Genomic DNA, 10,700 nt, shown 5'->3' with positions numbered 1-10,700 from the left:
AACCGGCAGTACATACATGTTGGTGAATCTTTGATCACGAAGGACAGACAAGAATATTATTCAATTTTTCCATTTTTTAGAAAAGCGTTACAAACTGCTATATATAAACTCTTTATACAATGCGGTTAATATTAATTACAGTAAAGATGGTAACTTTTACAGCAGTTACAGCGAATACATGGTTGTCAACGGTAATACACTTGAGAATGCAGTTATGTTATTTTTTTCTATACTATCATTTGAAATTTTCCAGGAATTTTTGCTTTTCATTTGATGTGTTGATGGATGGATGGATTGATGGAGAAACGGACGGACGGATGCATGCATCAAGTTAATAAATTGGATATACGCCAACACCGTAATCCTGCGAATGAATAGTAGTGAAAAATGTTTACATATTCGTTTAATTACTCGACGGCAGAGTTTTATTTCTACGGATATATCTCTGCCACCACGCGATCTTATGCTTGTCGTTGATTAGTCGATGCGTCACAGTGGCACTATTTTCAAAGACGCCAAAAAAAAACATTGCTATGCAGTGTTCGATTTTCGAACCCAAGGAAAGCGTACTCATTAATTTACTTTCCGCAACACAAACGGTGTGACAGTAAGACGATTAGCCGTCAATACCCCTAAGTGCTTTCGTTTTTTTATATTTCGTCGCCTGGCAATCGACAGGACGTACAGCTTGATGAAACTTAGTAACCGTTATTCTGCGATAAAATTATTTTTCTATGAATTCACCCGTGTAAGTGCATTTATGGAAAAATCGTTATCAGCCATCGATAAAAAGATTTAAAACTTCTTTACCAGTAGGAATAAATCAACACGAGAGCTCTCTAATAATAAAAAGGCAACTGATACGCGTAGTAAAAGTCTTGTGGTGTTTCACCACAAAATGGCTGTGTGTGGTGGCAGAGATACTATCGGTGATCTAACCACAAGGAGCTCTGGAAAGGAGAATAGATGTTTTTGTTTTGTTGACGATCGGGTCAAAATCGTCTACGGTAATGAAGCCGTAGCTGTAATTATTCATCAAAATGTATCAACATTTTGTACATTATACAATAACTCTTTATTAAAGTAATAGAGCTGATTTGGACTGAAATATACATTTTTTATTTGGAACACATCGCAATCGATCACGAAATATTTTTGCTCCAATATTCTGCGTCGATACCGTGGGCCAGTGACCGTTATACAATTTAAAATCAGCTTGCATTGTTTACTATCACTGTTTACAGTGTTCTAATCATTACGATTTACTTATTTTTGCTTCCACTCTAGATAATTATGCTAAGTGTTTAATTGAAATGATGACTGAATAAATGAACCTTGGCTAGCGAAGATGCATCAGGAAGTGTACACTTTTGTTGGAAGTGAAAAAAAATTTCAATGTAATGACAAAAATTGTAAAATGCTGTCGAATTTCTTTTTTAAATAGAAAATATACTAGTAATCTTCTATTAATGATTTATTCAAGTGCGCAAAATATAATGTACAGAACGATTGCCCGTAGAGTATCGCTACACTGAAAAGTAAGCAACCGACAGCCTATATAAAAAAGGGTGATGTGATTGGCTGTTACTCACGCGAGATTTGAACGGGATTTACGTAGGCATTGTGTCAGATTCTTGTTGGCTTGCGCAATTACCAACACTTGGATCTTATTTTAATCAGATTGGACTGATATATAATGCAAAATTTGTTGAACTGAATGTAATGATGTAGTTGTTTCTTTGTGAGTTTATGTTTTGTTTAGTTTTATTTATGCTTAATAAATCACACTAAATTTACCGGTTTAGGATTAGACCGGATTTAACAAAACAAACCCTGTTATTTTATTGTGGAGAAAAATGATGCGTTGGTTTGTTGTTTATAACTTTGATTAAAATATATATTTGTTAAAGCATATGCAGTTTTGGCTTTTTAACTGATATTAAATTCTAAAGTCGCCAATGTCTACTTTACCAAATACTTTCTACACATCGGTTCATAGAGGATTTAGTAGTAAAGTGACTCCGAGAACAACAGTGCAACCTGCTAAAGTGATTTCTGGTCCTCTATTTTGATGGTGGACTTTTTTCTTTCATTTTTTTTTTACATATCATTAGTAAGATTCTACATTTGGGATGACGCGCACATTGACTTTCTTTATCCACAACACAAGTAAATGTGATTATGTACTCTATTCGCAATAACAATATATCGGGAATTATCATATTGCAAAAAAAAACACAGGATATCAAGGACAATATGTCACAGTAAACATCACAATATTTCTTGTGAACGTTACAATATTCCCGGACAACATTATAACCCTAAATATGCTCAATGGTGAATTGCACAGAAATAAAAGAAATGACAGATGCTGATCTCAGTACATGAAGTATCGCAGCCCGTCACTCAAACAAACACATCAACACAACGTATACCACCAATATGCTAATAAATACTTCCCACAACCACCTAAGGTTTAATAGCCACTATGTACTAATAAAATTAGTTTTGTGTTTATACACATCGAGTTTATTTATTTTTGATTGACCTTTATAGAAGTTGTTGCCGTTGGCTCATGCAGGTCCATGGTCAAGATGCTTGATTTAAATTTGTTTCACAGTAATCGAGTTTCGTTGGTTAAAAACCGGGTTACTTGCTAACACATTTACTATTGATGTATTTAGAATTGCATATTATGTGTGGATGTCTTTGCATGAGTGGTGTGCTGCAACGTCTTCTAAGTGAAACACATATAAAGACGTGTGAATTTGTGGTGCTCCCAAGAATTCGACTACATATCCATTCAATGATCTTGAAATTTGTTTAAATAGTGATGATTTTGCTGACCCTGACCCTAACGAACCAAGGCGACAAGTATCCACATTGAATCATTACGTTAAATCAAAGGTCGTATAAATGCTTTCAATTGCACAACATTTTCATAGGTAAAAGTCACCCGATGAACGAATTTATAAATAGAAACAAAAACAAAATTTTCAATAAAATTTTCTATTTTGCTGTAAAAAGAATAGCGGGCCCGGTAATATGATAAATTGGTTATCGTGCAGTATAGGCTTCAAATCCTATTATGCAAGCTTAAGTGACACTCGCTACGATATGATTCCATCAAGCGCGGATATTATAATATGCACAGCGCACGGAAGAGTATTGTATACGCAGAAATGTACTTTTCCCGATTTTTTGATTATTTTCAAAACAAATTACGCACCAGCCATGTGTTTGTCAATGTTCATGGGATTTATTCAGTTCATCTCATAATTAAAACTAACACTATTACTAAATATGAACACATAACACACAATAATATTATCTTTGACTATTCCAGTGTTGCTGTCTTCAAACAGATGATTGACTGGTCCATCCGTTGGTTTATTTTTTGCTATATAAGTGGTCTGAAAGACACGTTGACACAACTATTAACCATGTACTCATTAGGTAAATCACATTTACAACTTCATTAGCATCCTGAATTCATTATTGAGTTAATGCATTTATTTCTCATTTCTATTCATTCCATCACATAACATGAATTCCTCTAACATCGAATAAACCCAGGTATTCTTGGCTTGCAATCACGTGACAAAAAGCGCCCTCGCCGGTGGCTTCCGCCATCTTGGGAGACAAGCAATACCCTTAGCAACTCGTAGTTATGGAGGACCGCCGTGAACCTGCGCTTTCAGAGTATTTTGAATCACTGGATGGTGTTTCAAAGCCCAGATATTTATCGAAAATAGTTCTCTGTGATGGATTAGATCCATACTGTTTTAAGAAAAAAGATTTATCAGCTGATCCGAAACTTTTTCCTGGCATAGTATATCCAGACATCGTAAATTACCTCGTACTACAGACATCGTATTATTCAAGGCAGCAGATGAAAAACAGAAAATCCATGGATGCGTACAACTGTTTTATATGTGGATGAGTGCAAGAACTGGCCGTTAAGGTATTAAAAAACAAGAACATTTTAACCATGGGCAGAGTAAGTGAATGTTTTTTATTTTAGTTCGATCGCATCTTTGAGAAGTTCACTTCTGACACTGTTATTAAATGTAACGAAATTGTTTCCGGGCTTTCTTGTGTGCTTTTTGCGTTGACACTGAATATTTCGTTATTTCTTCAGGTTAATCATTCACAAAGAGCGAGAGATACACCTCTAAAAGCATGGGTTTTTGCAGAAGAAGATGGATATATTGTAAAAACCCATTGTAATTGCATGGCAGGGTAGGTACTTTTATTATGTCAAGTTCTGTTCAACTTACTGTTGCCACTCAACATCATGCAAGGTGTGAAAACTTTTGATGTCCCTTTTTACATTTGTTTCCAGCATGTTCACAAGAAATTGTAAAACAGCTTCTGATATGCGAATTGCATGTAATTGACACTTTGCATTCATCACTCAAAACTGATAAAAAATATAGATTCCTGATGGTCAAGCTAAAATTAAAATTTCAGGCCAAAATTATTATTCTTTTTGTGTAATGTATTTTTGTATCTTTTAATTCCTGCAGGTTGTGCGAGTCATGTTCACACATTGGAGCCATTCTCTATGCAGTAGAGGCTGGTGTGAAGCTTAGATTCTACAACTTGTACAGAGGAGAAAGCCAAATGGATGCCTTGCTACCAAAAACAGGTAACTTATAAAAATTGTCAATTTATGTTCTAGCTGTGTTTTTTGGACAAAAGCTCAGGGGGAAGGGACTTCTTCTTACCTGTGAAAATTATTTAATTAATTAATTAATTATTAAAAACCAATTTAGTAGCATTTTCTAAATTTTTATTGCAAGAAATAGTAAATATATATATTTGTAATACAATTGTTTGCAGATCGCATATAAGGAATGTAGAGATATTGATTTCACCTCTGCCAAAACCAAAAAAAAAATTAGATGCAGTCCTAAATGGAGCTGTTATCACAGAGCAACCTGTGAGGCAGAAAGTAAAGATTCCAGAGGTCAAGCTGTTTGACAAAGTGTCGATGGAATTTTTTAAAAAAATTTCTGAAGCTGGAACCAGACCCCAATGTTTAAGCTTTGTGCCTGGGTACCACAAAGCTTATATACCTAAGTCATCTTCAGACACCTTGCCAAAATCTCTGATGAGCCATTTCAATGACCAGTATGCTGAAATGACCCATGCTGACTTGTTAGTGCAGTGTGAAAAATTCACAGTACCGTTGGGGGGCAGTCTGTGGAGATTGAAACAAGAAAACAATCTGAGTCACGTGTCTGGTTTATGCAGAGAGCTGGAAGGATTACAGCATCAACACTTAAAGCAGCAACGTCTACCAATCCAGAGTCACCTTCCAGTAGTCTGATCAGAGTAATTTGCTACCCAAAAGAACATCGCTTCACCAACGAGGCAACAGAGTAAGCTATCGAGTTGTTTCAATTAAACATCATTACCAATTTTTATTTAAGTCCCCTTCCGATGAAAAACAAAATATTGATACTGAGAATTACTTTTTCTATTAATTTCAGATGGGGTATTAAAAATGAAGATAGAGCACGTAAGGAGTATGAAGATTTTCAGCAAACATCCCATGACAATCTTAGTGTGTCCATTAGTGGTTTGCAGTTGAATACAAAATGGCCATTTCTGGGTGCCTCGCCGGATGGCATTGTAGAATGCGATTGCTGTGGTATTGGAGCATGTGAAATCAAGGTAATGTTTTTTCTCTTTCCGTGGGTTGATTAGAATACGGTGAACACTTTAAACTGAGCTTTTCACTGAAATGTGGACAAGAAATGTTAATATAAAATTGGCATTTTGTACGCTTATATCATAATCCCATTCTAACCGTATGCATTTATTTACTGTGATGTTTTTGTTTTGACAGTGTCCATTCAATCAGCGCAACAAAACGATAGAGGAGTCACTTAGCGACAAAAACTTTTGCCCGAAGAAAGAAGACAACAAGGTGCTTCTCAACAGAAACCATAGTTACTATTATCAAGTACAAGCACAGATACACATAATGGCAGTGGAATACTGTGACTTTGTTGTTTGGACCAACCTTGAACTGCACATTGAACGCATGTACGCCGATACAGAATTCTGGGAGAGAACTGTTGCCAAGGCAACTACTTTCTTCAAACGTGCCATCCTGCCCGAAATCATTGGCCACTGGCATACAAAGCCATGCAGTTCAAATGTCACACAGTGCAAACCAGTTCAAGATGTACCACAGAGCAACCCAAGCAAGACCGATAAACCAATTCAAATGATCGGTTGCGATAATGATTCATGCCCATACGAGTGGTTTCATTTGAAGTGCTTAAAAATTAGAAAGGTACCTAGACGTACATGGTTTTGTCCCACTTGCAGAAAATCTTGAATACAAGATACCATACAGAAAAACAAAACTAGTTATAATAATCAGTTTTATTTACATGATTGAATTATTTACAACACTAGTATAGAAAATGAACAAGGGAACCACTTTTGGTGAATGAAATTATCTTAATATTTACAAGCATATCTCTTGTGATTTCATTTGTACATACATTTGTAAGTTATTTACCATCAAATCCATTTTTAATAAAACTATTTTGTCATGACATTGAAACTGTTTTTGAGTGTACAATATTTATTCAAGTGGTATGATTGAATCACAAATGTTGGTCAATGCACAACAGACTCTTACAATTTTATCAATTGGGGCCTCTGTTTCTCCTTTTTTTTAAATCAAATATTCAACTGGCAGTGTGCTCTGTAAAACCTGATACTTTCGTCGAACAAGGCCAATTACCCTCTCAACATGTATTCGAACATGGGCTATTTTTCTTGTAGTCTCAACTTCCAGAGCTGGTAACTGTGATTTCCCCTTTGTAAACGCTGGGATGTTTAGGGTGGCACAATAGTACCCAACACTGTCAGCTATATCAAACCCACGGTCTGCAAGTACTATGTCATCATGGACCAAATTATCCAAAAACAAAAAACCACAGTGTTCTGTCAAGTATTTATCACTAACCCTCCCTCCCCAACTTTTCAAAATGAAAGAAACACCACCTGTGGAGCTATCCCAATAAGAAATTTCATTGTGTTGTGGTGTTTATAATTTGACCAAGTTTCTGCACGAGCTTTGAGATTGGAAGGTCTGTCAATGAAAACTTCAAAACAGTCAATAATAACAGCCACCTTATTTCCAAATGATTTCTTAAATTTAACTGGCATAATTTCTCTCAGCATTTCTCTACCTGGCCATATAATAAGAAAACTGAGTCTACTTGACAGAACATCCAGCCACTTTGTAAAAATTCTTGAAGCTGTAGAAAGGGAGATGCCAAACCTAAACGCCAAATCTTGAAGCTGTAAATTGAGTCTCAGTCTCGTCAAAACCAGAATGAACTCTTGGAATTGGGTCAACACATTTCTGTGGGTGGATTTTACAAATGGTGAACATAAACCAAAGACTGTTATAAGCAATTTAAAATTTGGAAGTCCAGTGTAGGATTTAGTTCTGCAATCACTAGATTTGAAAGCATCTTGGGAGAGTTCAGAGTCCATAACTTTCTGCCTTAGTTGGTAAAGTTCTTCATTTGTCTTCTTTGCATCTTCTTTTAATGATTTCATTTCTTCTTCAATTTCACTAAAATCAGCTGAAGTAAAGTCAGTCTGGCATCCAACATCTACAAAATTGCAGTCAAAACCTGAAACAAAATAAGATTTGCAATGTTAGAGTTGTACTAGTGACATGCGGGCAAATTATGAATGTGTATTATGACAAAATGAAATTTCTATATTTGTATAAAATTTGGGGGGAACCTTCAAATTTTCAGAGAAGATGGGCATCTTAAACGTTAAATTTGCAAAAAAAATTAACACTGCTCCCTGTGGAAAAAATATTTCAAAACATAGCCTGGTAACATGGGTTGGAAAAATTATATATTACTGATAGGGTCACCAGTGTGCAGATAGCAGTAACACATTTTGTAGGGACAATAATTTATGAAAGTATATTAAACATACCTTGAAGAATGTTTAAAGGATCATCGTTATTCTGAACATCCATGGATGCGTACAAACTCTTCTGGACCTTTGTTCAATTCAAGCAGTATGTTAGCAACCTCAGAACGATGTCTTTTTTCCACACGTTGGTTTAATCTTTCTCTGCGTATCTCAGATGATTCTGTTGGGGGCTTCACGTTTTCATGTTCCAAGTTTAATGTTGGGGCCCAGTCTACAGATTTCTTCTCATACAATTTACTTGGACGACCTGAAAATTGAACAAACAACTAATAAATGACAGAAGATGATAACAAAATTATTCAGTATGACTATAATTGTCGAGAAAATCGGCACAGCGGTAACATAATTTAAAAAGAAACACAATGTGGAAAAAAGCAAAGCCATAAAATTGCAAAAATTACCCACTACCGAACTGTATTAGCATTGGAAAAAAATCTAACGATTATTCAAGTAACGAGTGAGTAACAATAAGTGGATGACAGTGGGGAACAACTTGTCGACAACAAAAAATGATTCGAATTAGGCATTCCGATTGTTTTCTGACGCTTGCAGCCAGCTAACAATGACAAGCGCGCGGGGACAATAGAGTGAAAAATGTATGTCAAATACCTCGGCAGCAATAATACTAAACTACAAGCAGGTATGAGATGTTTAGTTTAGGGACAGATTTTCTTACCGTTAACGACGTGATCGCTGCAGACTCTCGAATAACCACTTTCAATACTCGACATTTTCATATCTGCTCGACGTATATTTGCTAGCCATTTTTCCTGACGTTTTTTCGACAATTCCAAAGTTTCGGCTCCTTCGTAGGATCTAACTTTCGGGATGCAAAAAAAGCTTTTTTTTGTCTGCTCGATTCCCACACTTATAAACTGAACAAAAATGAGACATCGTCGCAACATAAAGAGAAAGCAGCACACTGTCTACCGCACAACAGAAACTGAATGCTTGTCTCCCAAGATGGCGGCGGTTACCCGGATGTACAATTGTGTGACGTCACACGCAAGCCAAGAATATAGTAACTTATTCATTTATCTGGTTTGTCTTAGTAGAAACATAAATGGCTGACATAAAAAAAAAACATTTTTCGTTGTGACATTCTATGGAGTTAGGGATAGAACGAGTGATGAGGACAACGATTACGAATTAAATAACGCTCATGAATATGAGAAATAATAATTTCTAGAAGTAATATTGGTTACATGCCAAATAGGTGCGTGTCAGTGGTAAAATAAAATCGCCATAATAACATCTGATATCGAAATTGAGGCAAGACAAAACAATGAGTCCTAGGATATTCACAAGCAATATAACAACCACTCACAAAACAATTGTAAGTATGGATTCCAAGCAATACCACAGATATCAGGTCTGCAGAAGTGAACACACTTTTTAGGAATAAAAAAATTAGTTTATTATGACGCCGATTTCACAAAACATATTTACCCTAACCATTTTGTTTAGTGAAAATAATCAAGTACACAAGAAATCAATTTGAATGATAATAACACGTTCAGTGAATAGACCAATAATTAAAGAATAAAGCCAACCAAATTTGGAAAAAATCAATATATTTGAGATTCAAAAAAAGCACTGCGTTGAAACCTTACTTAAAGGTTAAGGTAGCTGGACTATTATTTGCATACTTGATTTCATCTTCTAATTGTGACTAAATGACTACAAATAGATCCGGGAAAGTATATATTTTTAGAATCGCCAGACTTCAAGCTTTTCACAAGTGTATTTTGCATGCCCGTATCTGCAATCTACGACGCGTTACTCAATCAAAGGTGAAAAATTACTTTTTCTGTAAAAAAAAATAATTACGCATTTATGCTGGCGATAAGAAGTATTTTTTTCACTTTTCCTAGTTGTTCAATAGTCTGGTAAATTGAATGTGTCTGGTTAGTTTTATTCAAGCAACGCGTTTTAAAAAATAGTGTCCTGAATTTCAATTACTGTTTTAGTCGCATTGCCCCCAACTCAAACCACAACTCGTTGGTAAATAATCGATGAAATAGTTTTTCTGGACACATTCAAGTTCCTCTCATTGTCACGTTAAAGCTGTGAAAATTTGGTGTTAATCCGACGACAATAAGTATACGTTATTTTTTGTTAAAGACCTTGTATTTTGAAAAACATAAACTCCTAGAAAACGTCCATAAAGTAACAGCAAAGATTTTCAAGCTTGTTTATCGGCACAATCAATTTGTTTTCCCATCAAGGTCTGTTTTACCATGTGTAGGGACATCCAAATGTGTAAGGCTATTGGAAACCAAAAAATAAAGGAATGGGATAGCTATAATTGGATAAATTTGGCATATGAAAACACCAAAATCAATGATTTTTTTTCAGTGGCTGTGTGACCTTGTGTCTGACACATCCATATGCAAATGACTAATCTGTGAAACAAACAGGGGCGGAGACAAACCACTAAAATGTTTGGAAACACTCATTGTGTGTCAGATAGCTACTGATAACACATCCTAACATTGCTTTGTCTTGAGTTTATCTTTGAAACTTATAGGCACACAGATTAAACCTGTGTTGTTGATTTTGGAAAACACTACTGAGGCTGCCTTGCTTCCCTTCAGTAAAATCTATATTTTAACCAACTTACATGACATTCTATGTTATATTGACTTTATCATATGAAAGTTTATGGTGCATTTCATCAATTAATAAATAAATGTGAAAATCGTAAT

General features: G+C 35.4%; 2 pseudogenes across 1 annotated transcript; one reads left to right on the top strand and one right to left on the bottom strand.

The window, feature by feature from the left end:
* Window positions 1-3,670: 3,670 nt before the first annotated feature.
* On the top strand, window positions 3,671-5,391 carry LOC146735433 (uncharacterized; annotated as a pseudogene).
* A 993-nt stretch (window positions 5,392-6,384) lies between these two features.
* Window positions 6,385-8,988, bottom strand: LOC100369546 (uncharacterized; annotated as a pseudogene). Its single transcript, XR_013419118.2, has 3 exons — window positions 8,669-8,988; window positions 8,060-8,239; window positions 6,385-7,709 (listed from the first exon to the last, which is right to left on the bottom strand). The product of XR_013419118.2 is annotated as an uncharacterized LOC100369546 (transcript).
* Window positions 8,989-10,700: the final 1,712 nt, after the last annotated feature.

Source organism: Saccoglossus kowalevskii, chromosome 12 (genome assembly GCF_978046115.1).
Source record: "Saccoglossus kowalevskii chromosome 12, keSacKowa6.1, whole genome shotgun sequence".
In the NCBI taxonomy this organism is placed as follows: domain Eukaryota; kingdom Metazoa; phylum Hemichordata; class Enteropneusta; family Harrimaniidae; genus Saccoglossus; species Saccoglossus kowalevskii.
Note: the sequence above shows the minus strand (reverse complement) of the source record. Positions and strands in the feature narration are given on the sequence as shown.